The sequence below is a fragment of the Oryctolagus cuniculus genome, chromosome 3 (genome assembly GCF_051225735.1).
Source record: "Oryctolagus cuniculus isolate XC-2025 breed Fujian yellow rabbit chromosome 3, ASM5122573v1, whole genome shotgun sequence".
NCBI classification, from domain to species: Eukaryota; Metazoa; Chordata; class Mammalia; order Lagomorpha; family Leporidae; genus Oryctolagus; species Oryctolagus cuniculus.
The window spans coordinates 47786686-47803101 of record NC_142869.1 but is presented as its reverse complement, the minus strand read 5'-3'; positions in this window follow the sequence as shown (position 1 = coordinate 47803101).

Sequence of the window (16416 nt, the reverse complement as noted above, 5' to 3'; positions counted from 1 at the left end):
ACTTCTATGCATTGCTTTGGGGAGGTGAGTTATTGTATACAATTCATCTCAGTATACAACTATCTCTATATTTTATTTCAGTTTCTCCATGTACACTTGGAAAATCATGCATTTATACCAGTGTTTCCAAACACAGTCTATCATCACATTATTTATTGTACTTTCTTCCTTCTGTGAATGCAGACCTGCTATTTGGAGCAGTGATAAACTCCTTTTAATATAGTTATGTATTATAGGAGTCCTCTCTGTGTGTAACTCACCTTCCATTATTAGTGCTGTCCCCACCTCCCCTTGCAGATGCCATTTTCAGCTCAGCTTGGGCTGCAGCACCCTCAGCTACACTACCCCTCCTCCTTTTCCAAATTAACGTCCACGTTCTTCAGCTCCACTAACATTTTGTGTGTGAAACATTTTCAGAAAGGAAATACATTTTCAAGAAAGAAAAGGAAGGGACAAAAAGGGGGAGGAAAGAAAGTGATAGGAAGGAAGGAGTAATGGAAAGAGACTGATCAGGAAGCATCTTAAAAACATGACTCATTTTTTATTTCACACCCTGTCTACCGCAGAGACTTGTAACTATTAGTTGAGCAAAAAATACTATGTGAAAACTGAAAGAATGAATGAAGGCAATTCACTAATATTAATACTGTCTAAAATGTGGTGATATCTTACCATTTAAGACAAATTATTTACTTCCAGTACTAATCAATTTGACAGCAAACTTTTTTTTTTTTTTTTTTTTTTTTTTTTTTTTTTTTTTTGGACAGGTAGAGTGGACAGTGAGAGAGAGAGAGACAGAGAGAAAGGTCTTCCTTTGCCGTTGGTTCACCCTCCAATGGCCGCCGCTGCAGCCGGCGCACCGCACTGATCCGATGGCAGGAGCCAGGATCCAGGTGCTTTTCCTGGTCTCCCATGGGGTGCAGGGCCCAAGCACCAGGGCCATCCTCCACTGCACTCCCTGGCCATAGCAGAGAGCTGGCCTGGAAGAGGGGCAACCGGGACAGAATCCGGCGCCCCGACCGGGACTAGAACCCGGTGTGCCGGCGCCGCAAGGTGGAGGATTAGCCTATTGAGCCACGGCGCCGGCCTAGCAAACTTTTGAAGATTTAAAATTTGAAAAAGGAGGCACAGTGTCTAGAAAAAGAATACTAACTGGTGCTAGCTCTAACTTGAACAAATGTCTCTATTGCTTGTCCTTATCTGGAGGTGAGTTTTCTGAACTCGTCCTTTCTTTCTCTCCTTTTTCTCACTGTTTGAATGAACTGAATAATAATAATGTTTGTTCTCACAACATATATTTGAAGATAGATAAATCAGAAGTTTGAGTCTTATTCTCCCCAGTGATTATATGAGGTATTAAAACAACTTGATAGTTAAATATTGATCTATTCATATACAAAAAGATGAGACATTTTTCACTTATTTGAAATTAATCAAACACCTTGAGTGTTTCAAAATACTTGGTACACACAAAATGTTCCATTTCAGAATTCAATGATCTGCATAATGAACTTTAAAATTGCCCATTATTATTAATATTGTTCAGTCCCTTTTTTAGTGACACATTGAATCTGTTGCTCAATTGTCTACATTTTTACCAATAGAATTCCTACACAGTTGAATCTTTATTCTGATGACTTTTTAGTAGAATCAAGAAAATTAAACTATTTCCATGAGTTCATTTGCTTAGGGATTCCTCAAAAAACGATATTTTTGAGGCTAACATCTCATGATTATATTTAACTTTGGAAGTTGCATGTTAGCATGGTTTGAGTTTGGAAAATAACTGATGAGATTCAGGAAAGAAGACACATGTCCTAAAATGTTCATGCGCAAGAGTTATAGAATACACACATGTATTAATAATGAAGAGAGGAAGTGACACATGACAGCTCACTGGACGAGTCCATGTGTATCACATACAAACACTGGTGAAACGTATCCATGTTGTTGCATACAGGCTTGTGTAGGCGGTGGCCGGAAAGGAACAAGAGCATACTTCAAAATTTGTTCTTTTTTCATTTCTTCTTCCAAGTGCTGATTATAAAGTGTGTTCAGTTTGTTAAAATTCAGTGAACAAGATGCACAATACCTGCCTGCACTTGTTTTTGTATGTTATCCTTCAAAAGCAAATTTTTGGGAAAGAAAATCACATCTATGTTCCTTAATACAGAGACAAGTCTTTACTTGGCAATACTCACCTGAGTATCAACTTTCTAATTCAACCAATATATAAAAAGTAGACTTAGTTACAATATCTCAGGGAAGAAATAATTTTTTCCATCTAACACAACTTGTAAGTCATCCCTCAGGAGATGTTTTGATGGTGCCAAGAACTCAGTAAAGTCTGTGGTGAATTTGGCAAGGTCATTTGTCATTTTCACATCAGCATGGTTTTGGCACCTGCTTGTCAGTAAAGAAATCCATTTTTGGAAATCTGGATTAGCAAATATGGTCTGCTTCCAACCAAATAGATTCTGATACAGCAGAGAACGTTATTAAAGCTGCCCTTGGCCCTATTGATAATCAATACACGTGGCCAGCTCAATAATTTCATGATTGATATGACCCGTGTATTTTATAGTTTATGAAGACAGACTGTGACAAGTAATATTGTCTGCTTATATGAGTACAGCTTCTGTGAGCCTACAGGTGTGTGACTCTTTTAAAGCTGTTCAAATTCAGCCTGGACTTAGAATGAAAATATTCTGCATATTTATTTTTAAGTATGATATATTTCTCTTTCTGATCTAATTCATGTTTTGTCTTTGGTGGTGGTGGTGGCGATGATTTTGGTTTTGTTTTGTTTTGTTTCTCATGATTTTTTTTTAAAGTTTTTTTTTGTATGAATTAGAGCTAATATCCTTATGGGCTTTATCATCTTTCATATTAGCTCTCAATACAAAATGACAAGTTTGACAGCTACAAAGATTTCATCCAGGTTTCTATGGAACAATTTGTGACTGAACTGGTGAATATGTTACGCCCTAAGGTAATGCTAAATATGGTTAATGTTGAACTTTCTCTCATTTCTCTTTCTTTTTTATGCACATATGTAAAATAAAACTACACATAAAAACTGGGCAGCAGAAGAGCTGTTCATAAAAATAATCAAGGCAGGCATCTGGCTAAGACATGTGTTCAATTGTTTTGTTCAGCTTATTTAGAGTTTAGCATTTTCAACATTTCTGTAAGTAATTCTCTAGTTTTTATGAAGCAAATCTCAGTCTGTTATTTATTCATCCCCAAATAACTCATTAAAATGAATTTTCTTGCTGAATATTCCCTATTCCTTTTAAAGATTTATTTATTTATTTGAAAGGCAGAGGTACAGAGAGGCAGAGGCAGAGGCAAAGAGAGAGAGAAAGAGAGAGAGAGAGAGAGAGAGAGAGAGAGAGAGAGAGAGGTCTTCCATCTGCTGGTTCATTTCCTAGATGGCCGCATTGGCTAGAGCTGAGCTGATCCAAAGCCAGGAACCAGGAGCTTCTTCCTGGTCTCCCATGCGGGTACAGGGGCCCAAGGACATGGGCCATCTACCACTGCTTTCCCAGACCATAGCAGAGAGCTGGATCAGAAGTGGAGCAGTCAGGATTCAAACTGGCACCCATATAGGATGGCACATTGCAGGTGGCGGTGGTATTACCTGCTATGCCACATCACCAGACCCCTAATATTTCCTATTTAATTTGTTTAATGAGTTGATCTCATGTTCACTCTGAATTAAGGCAAATTTTTGAGATTATTCCCCCAATTTTCCCCGTTTCCTTAGGTCTCATAGATTATAAAACCAATTAATTAGTGTTTTCTAATGAATGATGTAAATCAAACCTATTGAATAAACAAGCATGCAATTGATACTGATCGTTAGGGTGATTGACCATTTTTTTATTTATTTGACAGATAGAGTTAGACCATGAGAGAGAAAGACAGAGAGAAAGGTCTTCCTTCCATTGGTTCACCCCCCAAATGGCCGCCACAGCCTGAGCTACGCTGATCCGAAGCCAGGAGCCAGTGCTTCTTCCTGGTCTCCAACGTGGGTGCAGGTGTCCAAGCACTTGGGCCATCCTCCACTGCCTTCCCAGGCCACAGCAGAGAGCTGGACTGGAAGAGGAGCAATCGGGACTAGAAGCCGGCGCCCATATGGGATGCCAGCATCACAGGCGGAGGATTAACCAAGTGAGTCACGGTGCCAGCCCTGACCATTGTTATTATTTTACTATCATATCTCAGTGGCCATATCTAGTGTGTTTTGGCCAGTCAATGCATAAAAATTCAATAATGTCTTACCTGCTTGGGTGCTGTGTCTTATGCACCAAATCCCAGTCTAGTAGTGTTATATTGAATGTTAAATGGATCCTTGGCTTTTGCATTTTTCATATTTATTTGAAATATATTTCTGTAAAAATGACTATGAAACAACTCTAAGAACATGGCTATATTTGGCTAGTACCCCATCACCACAGACACCTAGATCTGGGCAACACTGAATGGACACAAGTGTAGTAGGAGGAACATTTAAATAAACCAAAGAGAACAAGAGAGTAAGCTTCGATGAAGTAGAACATTGATCAAGATCCTTTGAATAGTTAGACATGTAGATAAATCAGAAAGAATAAGTGAGGTGACCAGATGCTTCAAAAATGTTTAGAATTATTTCCAATTTTTTTCTTTTAAAGGTAGCTCCGAATCAGAGTTCTAGATTCTACTTTTATTTTGTTTGTTTTTTAAATTATGAAAAATTTCAGTTACATCAGAAACTATAGAGAAAATTTAACATTCTTATGTATGAAACAACTTTTTAAACAATTAATGCTGTTATTTTACTTCAGATATTTTATATTTTTAAATAAAGAAAACATTATAGACAGAACTGAAAATATTTGCATGCCTCACCTACTTCCATCATCTTTCCCATCTCAGAGAGGTTATCACAAAAATGAGATTCATGAGTTACTAATTCTCTGTTTTAATTATTGTGTATTTTTTTCTGTGTGATTTGTAACTGAGTTTTGTGCTTTTAACATTCAGCATTATTTTATTGTTCAGAAATTATTTCATGAATTACTTCATTGATATATGCAAATTTTGTCTGCTCAAAATCCTGTTCTGTGAATATACCAAAGCCATTTTTCCTATTGAACTTGCAGCCATCAGCATATAAACTTGTTTGTGTCTAGAATATACATTCCATGAGACCAGCATTTTGTTCTTTACTATACAGACTTTGCTTAGAAATATTCCTGGCCGGCGCCGTGCCTCAATAGGCTAATCCTCTGCCTGCGGCGCCAGCACCCAGGGTGCTAGTCCCGGTTGGGGCGCTGGATTCTGTCCCTGTTGCTCCTCTTCCAGTCCAGCTCTCTGCTGTGGCCCAGGAAGGCAGTGGAGGATGGCCCAAGTCCTTGGGCCCTGCACCCGCATGGGAGACCAGGAGAGGCACCTGGCTCCTGGCTTCGGATCAGTGTGGTGTGCGGGCCACAGCGTGCCGCCTGCAGCAGCCAATGGGGGGTGAACCAATAGAAAAGGAAGACCTTTCTCTCTGTCTCTCTCTCTCTCACTGTCCACTCTGTCTGTCAAAAAACAAACAAAAATATTCCCAACAATAGGTAATTATTTCATTCAATGAGTAAAGAAATGCATGAATAAACGTTTATTTATTTTGTTTTTTTTTTTTTTAAAGATTGATTTTTATTTATTTGAAAGAGAGTTATAGAGAGAGGTAGAGACACACACAGAGAGAGGACTTCCATCCACTAGTTCACTACCCAGATGGCTCCAATGACCAGAGCTGAGCCAATCCAAACACAGGAGCCAGGAGCTTCTTCTAGGTCTCTCACGTGGTTGCAGGGGCCCAAGGACTTGGGCCATCTTCTACTGCTTTCCCAGGAGTAGCAGAGAGCTGGATTGCAAGAAGAGCAGCTGGGACTAGAACTGGCGCCCATATGGGATGTTGGCAGTTCAGGCCGGGGCTTTAACTTTCACAGTGCCAGCCCCTATGTTTAGACATTTACATTTACCCAATCTTTTATTATTGAGGATCATAACATAAATTCTGGCAGGAAGAAAAATGATGTGTTCAAACTGGATTATTTAAGGAAATGTTTGATAAAGAAATTATTTAAAATAAATGAGCAGGGTATAGGAAAACCTCAAGGGTTACTTCACAAGTTCAAGGTTAATTATTAAACTTACTCCTGAAGGAAAAAAGAGGAGCGAAGACTAACTAGAAACTGGGTAGAAAAAGTTCATGGAAAGGAATGTCTCATTGTGCCCTTTAGGGAGGGTCAATTTATCAAGAAAGAGATCTGGGGTAGTTGGGGTAGGGCTAGATCCAGACACTATGTTCCTTCTCTGTTACCTTCCTCTGATGTTTCAGAGGTACTCCTCTTTAGATTAGAAGATAGGGGACCAGGAGCCCATCCATACCATCCACACAGTTTTGCTATCTAGGGTGAGCTGAAGATGTTGAGTGGAACTGAAGTGTCGTAGGACATCCAGTTCCAGCACAGTGCTTTTGTGAACATTCTTACATGTGTTTAATTGTGATGCTATTTAGAATTTCTTTAGCATACACATCAAGAAATGAACTTATTGTATAATAGAATTTGCATATCCTCAGCTATACAAATAACACAAAATTACTATCTCTACTGCTAACAAGTGATTGGCAACAGATACTGTGTTACTCATGGTGTGAGGCAAAGGAAGCAACCAATATCACCTATAAAGTATTTGTACCAAAAATGTTGAATGTTAACTCCAAAAAGCTGAAAGATCTAACTGGTAGTCAGTTTACAAAAATACCCAGGGTGTGGAAAATTCGAGACTAATGAGCCAATTTTCCAGTGTACTAAATAACAAAAATAAAAATCAAGGAAAGGAAAATTTTATTGGTTTTTAAGAGATTTAGGAAACATAAGCACTGAATACAATAGTTAGACTTCAGATTTAATTCAAAGAAACCTATCACCAATATGATCATGTTAAAACAATTTTAATGTGGCTTGGGATTATATGATATTGAGAAGTAACTGCTCATTTTTAAGTGAATCATAAAATTAGAAATATATGTAAAATGCCCATAACAGTAAAGAATATATAGAATAGCATTTACAGAAAAAAATATCAAAACTTATAAGGGAGGGGCTGGCACTGTGGTGTAGCAGGTAAAGTTGCCACCTGCAGTGCTGGTATTCCATATGGGCACCAGTTTGAGTCCCGGCTGCTTCACTTCCAATCCAGCTTTCTGCTATAGCCTGGGAAAGAAGTAGAAGATGGCTCAAGTCCTTGGGCCCCTGCACCCAAGTGGGAGACCGGAAGAAGTTCCTGGCTCCTGGTTTCGGACCAGTGAAGCTCCGGCAGTTGCAGCCATCTAGGAAGTGAATCAGCAGGTGGAACACCTTTCTCTCCCTCTGTGTTTCTCTGCTTCTAAGTCTCTGTAACTCTGACTTTCAAATAAATAAATAAATATTTAAAATCAAAATTGTAGGGGAGACTTAAAGTAAAATAGTAAACAAAATCTGGAGGGCAAGATAGGAAGAAATACATATGTGTGTATGTGGGGGGGGTGGGCACACGATATAACTGGCAAAATTTTGGTGATTGTTGAAGTTGAGTTAGGTGTGTATAGAAATTAACTTCATTATTATCTCTTTAAGTGTATTATAATATCAACAATAAAGTTACTAAAATGAAAATATTAAAAGGAGATCTTGACAATATACACTTGTCGATTTATTTTCGTGTTAACAGAACCTAAAGTTTCTCATTGTATTGCCACATTCTCTACACTATCTTAATGGATTTTTGTATTGGTTGACCTTGTCTGTATAATACCAATTCACTTTTAGTTAAATTTTCTTTTTTCTATGGATACTAATGAGTTTAAACACTTATTAATATCTTTACTGACCATTTGGGTTTTCTCATGTGTGAATTGAATTATTTTATGCTATATTCATATTTTCTATTCAAGTGATTTTTATTAATGATATATAACTACCTTGTGTTTATTTTGTGTGTTGCTTTGTCAGTTGTAAATATCTTCTCTAAGTCTGGTAGTGCCTGTTTACAGTCACAATCTTTTAGAAAAGTAATCACATTTTCAAAGAGAAAAGTATACTTTCTACGCCTGTTTTTGCAAATGATTTACAGTTTTGTTTTTCTGCATTTTACTTTGCATAAAACTTGAAGAAGAAACCTATGTTTTCCCCACAATAAGCTAATCTATCATCTATTTTACAGAAACATTCATTAATTTGTACTGGCCAGTAATACGATATTTCCATGCATAGAATTAAAAACCACGTGTGGGTAGGACTAAAAACTTCTATTTGAGTCTCTGTATATCACTGTGAGTTTAGTATTTGCTGAATTACTAAAGCTTTACCATAAAATTAATATCTACTGTGCACATTCATTTATTATTTTTCTACTTCAAAGCTGTTTTACATATTTCTGTCTCATGCTTCCAGTGAACTTTTGGATCAAATTGTCAAGTTATATAAAATATCTGCTGTTATTTGGACAGGACTTCTTGGAAAAACCCCAGAGGCACAGGCAGTCAAAGCCAAAATTAACAATGGGATTACATCAAATTGAGAAGTTTCTGTGCTCCACAACAACAAAACAAACAACCCACTTAAGAGATGGGCCAAGGACCTCAATAGACATTTTTCAAAAGAGGAAATCCAAATGGCCAACAGACACATGAAAAAATGTTCAGAATCACTAGCCGTCAGGGAAATGCAAATCAAAACCACAATGAGTTTTACCTCATCCTGGTTAGAATGCCTTTTATAAAGAAATCAACAAACAACAAATGCTGGTGAGGATGTGGGGGAAAAGGTACCCTAATCCACTGTTGGTGGGAATGCAAATTGGTAAAGTCACTATGGAGGACAGTATGGAGAAACCTCAGAAATCTGAATAAATACAGACCTGCCATATGACCCAGCCATCCCACTCCTGGGAATTTACCAAAACGGAAAGAAATCAGTAAATAATTGAGTTATCTGCACCCCCATATTTATTGTACCTCAATTCACTATAGCTAAGACATGGAACCAGCCCAAATGCTCATCAACTGAAGACTGGATAAAGAAATTATGGGATATGTAAAATACGTAATACTACACAGCCATAAACAAGAAAAAAAGAGATCCAGTCATTTGCAACAAGATGGAAGAATCTGGAAAACATAATACTTAGTGAAATAATCCACTCTCAAAGGGACAAACACTGCATGTTCTCCCTTACCTGTGAGAACAAATAGAGTACCTCAAACAAAATCTGCAGAAGTGAAACTGACACTTTGAGAAGGGAAGACTTGAGCTGCCCTTGTCTTGACTGTGGAGGAACAGGTTTTTTTTGTTGTTGTTGTTTTCTGTCTTTAAACTATTTGTTGAATTCTTTACTTAACATAGAGTTACTCATGTATATAAAGTCAATTGAAAATAGATCTCAGTAAGAAATAAGAGTGAGAATAAGAAAGAGGAGGAAGTTTGTAACTGCAAAGCTGTATAGTTCTGCATACATTTCTAAGGACTAACTTCTAAGGGTACAGTTTAACAACTTGTCATGGGACCCCAAATCTCATTAAGCTGGGTGATAAAAATGTAATCTTAAGTGTTAAATTGATCATATTAAGTGTTAAAGTGAATATATAGACAGGATCAAGTGTTTTTGTTTTTATTTTTTTATTTTATTTGAAAGACAGAGTTACAGAGAAAGGTAGAGACAGAGAGAAAGGTCTTCCATCTGCTGGTTCATGCCTCAGATGGCCACAATGGCTGGGGCTGCACCGATCCTAAGCCAGGAGCTGGGAGCTTCCTCCAGGTCTCCCACATGGGTGCAAGGGCCCAAGGACTTGGGACATCTCCTACTGCTTCCCCAGGCCACAGCAGAGAGCTGAATTGGAAGTGGAGCAGCCAGGACTAGAACCGGCGCCCATATGGGGATGCTGGCGCTTAAGGCCAGGGCTTTAACCCACTCCTCCACAGCACCAGCCCCGGATCAAGTGTTAAAATGACCCTATTAATAGGATCAAGTGTAAGGTAATTATAGTAGATAGAATTTAAAAGATGAGAATGTTCCAACATGGGAAGCAGTCCACAGAGCAGACTTATAGAATGACAATTGCTTTAAGCAACACTCTGACCTCAGAGTCAGCCCTTAAGTCTTCCTGGTCTGGCTGAAAAGCCCATGAGAGCATTTCAGGCATGAAAAGCCAAGACAATGTGGCAAAAAAATACTATATGAAGGATCTCTGTGAGATCCCAATGGAAAGAAGTGGCCATCAAAGAAGGTTGTACATTTCTTTAAATGGAGGAGAAAACTTCTATTTTGCTTATGGCCTTGTCTAAATATTGACAGAGATTATGAATTCAAAAGGCTTCCATAGCCTAGGCAGCTCATGTCAAGAACCTTTGGTGATCACTGACGTGTTAACTGTTACATTAACAACAGGAGTCACTTGCACTAACTCCCCATGTAGGACCTCTGTCCTCAATGAGTTGTATTATGAGAATTGACTGTGATACTTGTTCTCAGTTTTAGTATGTGTGTGTGTGTGTGCATGTGTGTACAAATTGTTGAAATCTTTATATAGAGTTGGTGTTCTGTGTACAGTTAATTGAAAATTTATCTTAATGGCAAATGAGACTGGGAAGGGGGGGGAGGGAGGAGGAGGAGGGGTGGGGTGCAAGTGGGAGGGCAGGTATGGTGGGAAGAATAACTATATTTTTTGTTTGTTTGTTTGTTTGTTTTGTTTTTGACCGGCAGAGTGGACAGTGAGAGAGAGAGACAGAGAGAAAGGTCTTCCTTTTGCCGTTGGTTCACCCTCCAATGGCCGCCGCGGCCGGTGCGCTGCGCTAATCCGATGGCAGGAGCCAGGTACTTATCCTGGTCTTCCATGGGGTGCAGGGCCCAAGTACTTGGGCCATCCTCCATTGCACTCCTTGGCCACAGCAGAGAGCTGGCCTGGAAGAGGGGCAACCGGGACAGAATGCGGCACCCCGACCGGGACTAGAACCCAGTGTGCTGGCGCCGCTAGGTGGAAGATTAGCTTTTGAGCCATGGCACTGGCCTCAGATGGTTTCTTAACAGCAAGTCCAAGTGCCTAGCCTTGTATTTTGTTGATGATACAATAACAACTTTGGATTTGGCTCCTACCTCCCTCCAAACTAGATTGTTATTTTTTGTTTATAAATTTATTGAGGCTGGAGCTGTGAAGAGCATCTCCCTGGTAGTGCACAGATGTGGATCACTGTTCTATTTTTTGCTTAATCTTCCTTCCTTCCTTCCTTCCTTCCTTCCTTCCTTCCTTCCTTCCTCCCTCCCTCCCTCCCTCCCTCCCTCCCTTCCTTCTTTCTTTCTCTCTCTCCTCCTTCCTTCCTTCCTTCCTTTGATTTTTGCAATAATACTTTAAATTTACTTTATAATCACAAGCTTAATGTACCACTATGAACCATAATGTTCAACAAGTAATCCATGATTTCTGTGTTGGCGTAGTTTACAGATAACCCACATATTCGTCAAAGTTTGTTTATTTCAAGCCAGTAAAACTTCTACTCTCTGCTGACCTATTTATATATAGCTGCAGTGTATTTTAGGTCCTTTTCAAATCCGCCAGGTTTTTGTGACTTCTGAGTGTTCACCTGACTCCATCATTCCTATTCCCCAGATATGGGTAGATATTGTGTGTCTATTCTGACAAGTTTTGCAAATGAGCATAGCGCCAGCTGGGTCAAGAATAGGTGCTGAGCTCATTGAGCCCTCCATATCTGTCTTGCTTCCTGGAACTTCCTGTTGAATTTCCAGTTAGTCCACTTCCTTTCCTGTTTGAAGTGTCATCATGACAGACCGGATGTGAGTAGCCCCTGTGAAGAATGCCACAAACGTGCACTGTTGTTCCCCAAAGTTCATTAATTTGGACTTTGAATGAACAGATTGTTTTATACCACTGGTCAACTTGTAGGGTACTGAAATGAATGATGTGGGCCGGCGTCCTGGCTCACTAGGCTAATCCTCTGCCTGCGGTGCCGGCACACCGGGTTCTAGTCCCGGTTGGGGCACCAGATTCTGTCCTGGTTGTTCCTCTCTGCTGTGGCCCAGAAAGACAGTGGAGAATAGCTCAGGTCCTTGGGCCCTGCACCTGCATGGGAGACCAGGAGGAAGCACCAGGCTCCTGGCTTCGGTGTGGCAGCCCACCTGCCACAACGTGCTGGCCATAGTGGCCAATTTGGGGGTGAACCAATGGGGAAAAAAGGAAGACCTCTCTCTCTCTCACTGTCTAACTATGCCTGTCCAAAAAAAAAAAAAAAAAAGTAAAATAAATAAAAAAAGAAATGGATGCATACATTTTTTCCCTGCTTTATAGTTGTTTTTTGATAAGTGTTTTTGTTGACCTCTTCTCTCTATCATGTGGAAAGTCAGACCTCTATTATAACTTTTTAATACTTCATGATTTATAGGACAATCTCATTTGCCAAGTGATTATGTCGTTTGAGTTTATTGATAAGTGTTCAAGCAACTCCAAGGTCAGAACACTTCTCTTTTGTTGAGAGTCCCTGAACCAGCAGGGATGTTTTACTGTCCCCTAAATTGTTTGTATTTCCAATGTGGATTTGACCTATATTTGCTCATTGTTGGCTAAGCCAGAGATTTGTAGGTAAATCAAACTTGGTTTCTACACTTAACAGTTCTAGTACATTTAAGATGTTTATCAGAAAAGCATTTTATCTTGAAGTTTTTTTATCATGTAAAAAATTCATAATTCTCAGCCAGCTGCTTTACCTCTGCCATGGTTGTCTCACATGTTTTGTTTGGCCTTGTTTTTAATATACAATGTTCTAGTGACAAATATGGACTGAGCTGTAGGAGACACATCTTTATTGACTACATGTAATAAGTCCCTTTGCCCCCTTTCTGGAGTTTCTGTCTTGATATTAACACATAATTTATTACTCCTTTACTCTCCAGATCTGCATTACAATGGCTTTGCTTTTCATGAACAAATGGTTCCTATATAAAATTTCAGGTAATAATATCTTCACAAGAGAGCACCTCAGGTGATTACTCAGTAATAAGTGACAAGGAAAATGATTCTGAGGTTCCTGGGTGATAATAAATATCAGTTACTACCTTACCCTGATGGCTAGTTCTAAAGATCTGGAGGGATAATGGGAAAAGAGTAATAGCTATTACTTTTGGACTACTGACTATATACCAGATGCTATGGTTTATTTGCATTCTTTGAATTATATTATGCAGTTCTCAAAAAATACTATGAAGTAAGTATTGTTAGTAGTCATTTTTTTTTAAAGTTAAGGTGCGTTTGAAATCCTGATGCTGAAACAACCAGTGAAGTGTGATAAGTGACTAGTCAGAAGAGACAGTGATTGCACATGATGAGGATGACTGTGCTGGTTCCTACTGCTCTTGTTTTCTTGGGAGAGATTTGAAAAGAGGGGGGATCAGTATTCTATTATCTACAAATAGCAGAAACTTCGAATATGCAGTTAAGAAGTAAGCATAATGGGCTAGAATTGTGGGACAAGGGGTTAGGCTGCCTCATGCAGTGCTGGCATCCCATATGGGCCCCAGATCCAGTCCTGGCTGCTCCAATTCCATTCCAACATGCTGCTAATGAACCAGGGAAAGCAGAGGAGAATGACCCAAGTGCCCTGGCCCCTGCAACCACATGGGAGACTTGGAAGAAGCGCCTGGCTCCTGGCTTTGGTCTGGCCAAGCCTTGAGTGATGAGGTCATTTGGGATTAAACCAATGGATAGAAGCCCTGTCCCTTTGTCTCCTTTGTCTCTCCACCTCTCTTTCCTCTCTTTCTCTCTCTCTCTGTAACTCTCCTTTCAAATAAATAAAATAAATCTTTAAAAATAATTAACCTTATATTATTCTTTCACATATATTTTTATTATTCTTTCATACAGTAATAAAATCAAGGATTACACTGGCCTAAATTGCATATGTCTTCAGAGTTAAAATATATTCAGCAGATTTTTTTTTTATTTTTATTTTATTTTATTTTTTTTGGATAGGCAGAGTGGACAGTGAGAGAGAGAGAGACAGAGAGAAAGGTCTTCCTTTGCCGTTGGTTCACACTCCAATGGCCGCCGCGGCCAGCGCGCTGCGGCCGGCGCACCACGCTGATCCGGTGGCAGGAGCCAGGAGCCAGGTGCTTTTCCTGGTCTCCCATGGGGTGCAGGGCCCAAGCACCTGGGCCATCCTCCACTGCACTCCCTGGCCACAGCAGAGGGCTGGCCTGGAAGAGGGGCAACCGGGACAGAATCCGGCGCCCCGACTGGGACTAGAACCCGGTGTGCCGGCGCCGCTAGCGGAGGATTAGCCTAGTGAGCCGCGGCGCCGGCCCTCAGCAGATTTTTTTAAGATTTAATTTACTTGGGGTCCGGCGCTGTGGCACAGTGGGTTAAATCCCCGGCCTGAAGTGCCGGCATCCCATTTGGGCGCCAGTTCTAGTCCTGGCTGCTCCTCTTCCAATCCAGCTCTCTGCTGTGGTCTGGGAAAGCAGTAGAGGATGGCCCAAGTCCTTGGGCCCCTGCACCTATGTGGGAGACCCGGAAGAAGCTCCTGGCTCCTGACCTTGGATCGGTGCAGCTCTGGCAGTTGCGGCCATCTGGGGAGTAAACCAGCGCATGGAAGACCTCTCTCTGTCTCTACCTCTCTCTGTAACTCTGTCTTTCAAGTAAATAAAATAAATCTTTAAAAAAATAAAAAGATTTTTTTTTTTTTTTTTTTTTTTTTTTTTTTTTTGCCAGAGTGTCTTGGCTTTCCATGCCTGAAATACTCTCATGGGCTTTTCAGCCAGATCGGAATGCCTCTAGGGCTGATTCTGAGGCCAGAGTGCTGTTTAGGACATCCACCATTCTATGAGTCTGCTGAGTATCTCGCTTCCCATGTTGGATCACTCTCCCCTTTATTTATTCTATCAGTTAGTATTAGCAGGTACTAGACTTGTTTATGTGCTTCCTTTGACTCTTAGTCCTTTCATTATGATCAATTGTGAACTGAAATTGATCACTTGGACTGGTGAGATGGCATTGGTACATGCCACCTTGATGGGATTAAATTGGAGTCCCCTGGTATGTTTCTAACTCTACCATTTGGGGCAAGTCAGCTTGAGCATGTCCCAAATTGTACATCTCTTCCCTCTCTTATTCCTACTCTTATGTTTAACAGGGATCACATTTCAGTTTAATTTCAACACTTAAGAATAACTGTGTATTAATTACAGAATTAAACCAGTCATATTAAGTAGAACAGACAAAAAAACTACCAAGAGGGATAAGGTATTAAGTTGTTCATTAACAGTCAGGGCTATGCTGATCAAGTCACCGTTTCCCATAGTGTCCCTTTCACTTCAACAGGTTTCCTTTTTGGTGTTCAGTCAGTTGTCACTGATCAGGGAGAACGTATGGTATTTGTCCCTTTGGGACTGGCTTATTTCACTCAGCATGATGTGTTCCAGATTCCTCCATTTTGTTGCAAATGACTGGATTTCGTTGTTTCTTACTGCGGTATAGTATTCTAAAGAGTACATATCCCATAATTTCTTTATCCAGTCTACTGTTGATGGGCATTTAGGTTGGTTCCAGGTCTTAGCTATTGTGAATTGAGCTGCAATAAACATTAGGGTCCAGACCGCTTTTTTGTTTGCCCATTTAAATTCCTTTGGGTAAATTCCAAGGAGTGGCATGGCTGGTTTCATTCACAATTCAATGACACAGATAAATATAATGAAAAATTAAAAAACAAGGATTGGTAAAATTATGTCCCATTAAATAAGGTGTGAGATAATTTACAATCAAATGCAATGATCAATATTGGCTTGGATTCTGAATCCAAGTGGCAGTTTTTGAAAGAATTAGGAAAATTTAAATTAGCCTGAATTTTATATACTATTAACCAAAATACATTGATTTTTTTTGGTGTGGAAATCACATTATGATTTTAGAAAAAATTTTCTTACCTTTGAAACATGCATATGAAAATAGGGTGAAATGATGCATTTGTATACTAGCAACAACAATAAAACAATGATAAATCAAAAATCAAGATGAAAGAAATTGTGTATAAGGAGGGCAGGGCAACAAGTGGGTTCCACGGTGTAATGGTGAGCACTCTGGACTCTGAAGAGGGCAGGGCATATCAAATGGATCCACAGAATCTACACTGGTATACATCGATGTGTATAGTGAAACTGAAATGTGAGAGTTAGAAAGTGGCCTGAGAAAGGGAAACTAGAAACTGACCAAAAACAACTAAACTAAGGAAACATAACCCAAAGACCCACTAGTTTCTTTTTCTTTGCAGTTTCTTTTCAGGGCTATCCTTGGGCTAATTTGCAAATTCTCTGGGAACTCATTTATTTTTGCTGTGCTAC